Below are 5,411 nucleotides of genomic sequence, written 5' to 3'. Positions count from 1 at the left end.
GGAATGACTAACATCTCAACAATATCGAGTCTTCCTACCCAAGAACATGGAATATCTCTCCATTTATTTAGATCTTTGATTTCTTTCATCAGTTTTGTAGTTTTCCTCATATAGATCTTATAAAATTTTGTTAGATTCATACCTAAGTATTTTAACTTTTTGCTTCTAATGTAAATGGTATTTTACTTTTTATACTCAAATTCCAAATGTTCGCTGCCGATATATAGGAGACAATAGACTTTCATATATTAACCTTGAATCCTGCATCTGTGCAATAATTGCTTATTAGTTCCAGAAGGGGTTTTTTGGTCAATTTTTTGAGATTTTTCTATATAGACCATAACATCACCTGCAAACAAAGACAGTTTTACTCCCTCTTCTCAATCTGTACACATTTTCCTTCCTTTTCTTGTCTTTTTTTATTACATTACATAGGGCTTACAGTACAATTTATAATTGTACTGTACAATTTTGATAAAGAGTAGTGAGAAGGGACGTCCTTGCCTTGTTCCCCATCTTACGGGGGAAAGCATCTAGTTTTTCACCATTATGATATTAATTGTAGTCTTTTTGAAGATGTTCTTTATCAAGTTGAAAAAATTTCCCTTCTATTTCTAGTTTACTGAGAGTTTATCATGAAAGGGTGTTGTATCTTGTTGAATGTTCTTATTGCATCTACTAATATGATCGTATGATTTTTCTGCTTCAGCCTGTTGATGTAATGAATTACATTAATTGACTTTAAAATTTTGAACTACCCTTGGATACCTGGAATACACATTTGGTTGTCGTGTATAATCCTTTTTATACATCGTTGGATTTTATTTCCTAATATTTTGCCGAGGATTTTTGAATCTATGTTCATGAGAGATATTGATTGGTAGTTTTCCTTTCTTGTAATGTCTTTGCCTGGTTTTGGTATTAGATAATGCTGACCTCATAAAATGAGTTACGAGGTGTTCACTGTGCATCTATTTTTCGGAACAGATTGTAGAGAATTGGTATCATTTGTTTCTTAGATGTTTGGTGAAATTCAATAGTGAAACCATTTGGGCCTGGTCCTTGCTATTTTGGAAGGTTATTAATTATTGATTTCAATTTCTTTAATAGTTGTAAGTCTACTCAGATTGCCTATTTCCCCTTGTGTGAGTTTTGGTAGACTGTGTCCTTCAAAGGATTCGTCCATTTCACCTTTTATCAGATTTGTGGGTGTAGAGTTCAAAATACAGTTGACGCTTAAACAATGTGGTGGTTAGGGGCACAGACTCCTTGTGCAGTAAAAAATCCATGCATAACTTTATAGTAGGCCCTCCGTATCCAGGGTTCTGCATCCAAGGACTCAACCAACTGTGGATCATGTAGTGTTGTAGTATTTATTGAAAAAAAAAACCTGTGTATAAATGGACTTCTGTAGTTCAAACCTGTGTTGTTCAAGGGTCTACTGTATTCTTTTATTATCATTTTACTGTCCATGGGATTAGTAGAGCTGGTTCCTCTTTCATTTCTGATACCAGTAATCTGTGTCTCCTCTCTTTTTCTTTTTTTTTTTTGTTTTAACCCTAACCAGCCTTGATTTCAATGGCAGAGCTCCAGCAACCTGGAAGCACCTCACCAAGCCTCTCAGTGGAGTGGGAAGGGGCAGGGAATTGGAACTCAGAGGCTCAAATCTTAGAGAAGGGCTGATGGCAAGCCTGGGGAGAGGCTGCATGACTGTGGGGAGTCCCCTAGCGCAGGTCGTGGGCCATGAACATGCCCCTGGCCCTGCACAGGATGGGGTCCTTGGCAGCATCACTGGGGTGCTCCTTGGATGGGATCTCCAGTACCGCTGGAAAGAAGCACTGGTGGGCATCGAGCGCATGCCGCACCTCTCTGCGATGTACTGGTTGATGAGGATGATGCCGATGTCCTCCTGATTTAGAAACCACCGGAAAGTGTCTTCGGTCTCATTGATGGTAGTATCCTTCTCCACCACCAGGAAATCAGGGTGGCGGTTCTTGTTAAGCTCCCCTATGCCACCCAGCAGGAAGCCAGTCACCGTGTCCTCGTCTCCCATCACCACAATTAGCTTCCCCCTCTCTGCCACCCTCACAGTCAGCAATACTTTAAATATTTTACTTTATTCTCTTTTTGCTTGGATGGTTTCTGAAGATAAGTTCGATTTAATTGTTCTTATTCCTCTGTTGGTAAGACATTATTTTCTCTGGCTTCTTTCAACATTTTCTGTTTGTCTTTGACTTTCTGCAGTTTGAATATGATATGCCTAGATATCAAATTTTTGGCATTTATCGTGTTTGTTGTGCTCTGAGCTTCCTGGATGTATGGTTTGGTGTCTGTCGTTCATTTTTGGAAAATTCTCAGCATGCATGCATGCATGTATGTATGTATTTATTTATTTATTTCTTTATTTCTTTAAACATCTTTATTGGAGTATAATTACTTTACAATGGTGTGTTAGTTTCTGCTTTATATTCTTAGCCTTTAAAACTTCAAATATTTCTTCTGTTCCTTTCTTTCTTCTCCTTTTGGTATTGATATTACATGTATATACACCTTTTGTAATTGTCCCACAGTTCTTGAATATTCTGTTCAGTCTTTTTCATTCATTTTTTTTTTCCTTTTGTATTTCAGTTTTGGAAGTTTCTATTGATCTATCTTCAAGTTCACTGATTCTTTCCTTTATGAGTGAAACCATCAAATACATTCATCATTTCTGTTACAGTGTTTTTGATTTCTAGCATTTTCTTTTGATTCTTTCTTAAAGTTTTCATCTCTTACATTACCTACCTTTTCTTGCATTTATCTACTTTTTCCCTGAGAATGCTTAGCATATTAATCGTAGCTATTTTAAATTCTCAGTCTGATAATTCCATATCTGAGTCTGGTTCTGCCATATCTGAGTCTGCCATATCTGAGTCTGGTTCTGATTCTTCCTTTGTTCATTCAGAGTGGGCTTTTTGTCTTTTAGTATGACTTGTGATTTTTTTAATTGCCAAACATGATGTATTGGGTAAAAGGAACTGAGGTAGTGTGAGGTTTAAATTTATCTGACTAGGAGGTAGGCTGTGTATACTTTTTGTTGCAATTGTGGTGTCAGAGGCTAAAATTTCCTCTGGTGTTCTTGCTTTCTCTCTCTGTTTGCCTCTCTAGTTTGGAGGGCAGGAGTTTCCCTATGAGTTCCATTCTCTGATGAATATAAGAATTGTTGATTTTTACCTTGAGGAAAGCTCTCTCTCTTTTTTTAAAAATAAATTTATTTATTTATTTATTTTTGGCTGTGTTGGGTCTTCATTGCTGTGCATGGGCTTTCTCTAGTTGAGGCAAGCGGGGGCTACTCTTCCTTGCAGTGCGCGGGCTTCTCATTGCGGTGGCTTCTCTTGTTGCGAAGCATGGGCTCTAGGCGCACAGGCTTCAGTAGTTGTGGCGCACGGGCTTAGTTGTTCTGTGGCATGTGGGATCTTCTCGGACTAGGGATTGAACGTGTGTCTCCTGCATTGGCCGGCATATTCTTAACCACTATGCTGCCAGAGAAGTCCAAAGCTCTCTTCTTGTGAGTACTTCGAAGCTCTTTATGTGTCAGACCTAAAACTGGAAGTCAGAACCATTTCTTTTTTAAGAGTAGACTTTCTATTCTGACTTAACAAGTAGTTTTCAGATGCAACCTTTTGGTTTTTTTTGTACTTGGCCTTAAATTTCTAATATAATTCCTACTATCTGTATTCTCCAATGTACTGTTGATTAAGTTTAGGCTTGCTACTGTTGAGTTCTAGACTGCCAATGGCACATGTCAATTTCTGAAGAACATATTTGACTTTTATGCCATGCTGAATTATTGTGACAATCCACCCACCCCAGAAGTCCCCCAGGATTTGGAAGCATCAACTACCTGTGGCACTGGGGACAAACAGTTGAGCCTCTGAGTTTCCAATCAGCTTTTTGGTTCCTTTGATCTTAATCATGACCGTATAACCAAGATTTATTTAATGAGGCCTGAAAGCTCTTGCTTCCATTTGTAATTGCAATATCCAGACACTGGAATGGAATGGAAGGAATGGAGAATCATTTTCTAGCCTGGTTTTCTCTATTTTATTCTGTCTCTAAACAGTCTGTGCCTCATGGCAAGCAGTCTTTGCTATGGAATGAACTGTGTCCCTCTAAAGTCATATGTTTAACCCTAGCCGCCCCACCCCCCACCATGAGACTCTATTGGAGGTAAGGCCTTTAAGGAGGTGATAAAGGTCAAATGAGGTCATAAGGGTGGAGCTCTAATCTGACAGAACTGATGTCCTTATAAAAAATGAAGAAGCACCAGAGATCGATCTCATCTCTCTCCATCTCTCTCTCTCTCTCTCTGTGCCATGTGAGGACTCAGCAAGAAGGTGGCCATCTGCAAGACAGAAAGAGGGCTCTCACCAGACACTGAACCCTGCCGGAAACTTGATCTTGAATTTTCCAGCCTCCAAAACTTTGAGAAAATAAATTTCTGTTGTTTAAGCCACCCAGTCTATGGTATTTTGTTATGGCAGCCGTAGAAGACCAAGACAGTCCTTTGTTGACTAATGTAACTGGGTTTACTGAGAAGTTTCAGCTTGGTGCAATGTCAAGATAAAGTGGCTGCAGTGTTTCCAATTACTGTCTTCTCTCGTGTACTGTTGGATCTCCCTTTCCAGTACAGCAATATGATCTTATGAAGATTCCCTAGCTTTGTGGCCACTTTTGGGTATTAAAATTTAGTTCAAATTAAAGCATTAATTTCAAAGTTCTTTTAAATCTCATCTTCTTTCCTTATCCTCAGGTCAGGCTTGAGTGGCAGTCCTGACTATGGGATTTGAGATGGAAGGTGTTGGCAGGGTCTGGCTCTGAGACGCCTCTTTCCTCTCTCTTTAATAACCCCTCTCTGTGGCTATTCCTGCTTCTCTAATACTGACAGGCTGAAGATGCCCTCTGTGTGGCAATGCCGAAATATCGATCTGATCATTGGACATACATCTACGTTCTTCGTGGGTCTCCAAGAAGCCTCTCTACTATGCTGTTCCCTGACAGATGAGGTCCCCATTTAGCAGAACATCCTATAGCCGCCTGTTGCTAAGGTGCCTCATCTCCTTGATTGGGTTATTAGCAAACTTGCTCTAGCCAGGTAATCTTGGTAGTGACCACTGGAAATTCATATATTTTCGCATGCCAAAAGGAGGGAATTCAGACCGCTCTATCGCCCTCCCTCTCTCTCCAGTCATCCATATGTGTTTAAGCTTATGCTTCCTTCTCAGATAAGCAAACAAATGAAATCCTAAATTATGTTTAAGATTTTGATTTATGTCAAAAGAGATCTTCAGGAATAAAGGAGACCCCTTAAAACAGGGACTAATTAACAGGCTTGTGAACTCATTTTTGTAAATATTACCTTATCCTCTAAT

General features: G+C 39.2%; 1 pseudogene; it reads right to left on the bottom strand.

Annotated features, from left to right (window-relative positions):
• Window positions 1-1,724: 1,724 nt before the first annotated feature.
• Window positions 1,725-3,956, bottom strand: LOC118888996 (annotated as a pseudogene).
• Window positions 3,957-5,411: the final 1,455 nt, after the last annotated feature.

This window comes from Balaenoptera musculus, chromosome X (assembly GCF_009873245.2).
Source record: "Balaenoptera musculus isolate JJ_BM4_2016_0621 chromosome X, mBalMus1.pri.v3, whole genome shotgun sequence".
Classification (NCBI taxonomy): Eukaryota; Metazoa; Chordata; class Mammalia; order Artiodactyla; family Balaenopteridae; genus Balaenoptera; species Balaenoptera musculus.
Note: the sequence above shows the minus strand (reverse complement) of the source record. Positions and strands in the feature narration are given on the sequence as shown.